At 51.2% G+C, this 281-nt stretch overlaps 1 protein-coding gene across 13 annotated transcripts in view; it reads left to right on the forward strand.

Moving 5' to 3' along the window:
- The window catches only part of LOC107269785 (nephrin), a 131712-nt gene that overhangs the window by 118791 nt on the left and 12640 nt on the right, over positions 1–281 (forward strand). The window lies entirely within an intron of this gene.

Raw genomic sequence — 281 nt, forward strand, 5'->3', positions numbered from 1 at the left:
GGGGGGGGGGGGGACGTTGGAAAAAGTGTCTCTGGTAATTGAGAAAAGTTTTCCGGTTCATGGAGCAACGAGATGAGAATGAGGAAGAAAGATGGAAAAGGAGCTAGAGCGAATTGCCCGTCTCGTGAGTAATTAAGTACGAAATGAGACATCGCGATCCGCAACGAATTGCTTCGAAAGTTTAAGATATTTCCTCGGAGGCAGCTGCACAAGGCGAAAACCCGTATCCGGAATGCAGTTTCCGGTGGGTGAGTGAAGGTGGGGGGGGGGGGGGGGGAAAA

Source organism: Cephus cinctus, unplaced genomic scaffold, assembly GCF_000341935.2.
Source record: "Cephus cinctus unplaced genomic scaffold, Ccin1 Ccin1_scaffold0690, whole genome shotgun sequence".
Taxonomy (NCBI): Eukaryota; Metazoa; Arthropoda; class Insecta; order Hymenoptera; family Cephidae; genus Cephus; species Cephus cinctus.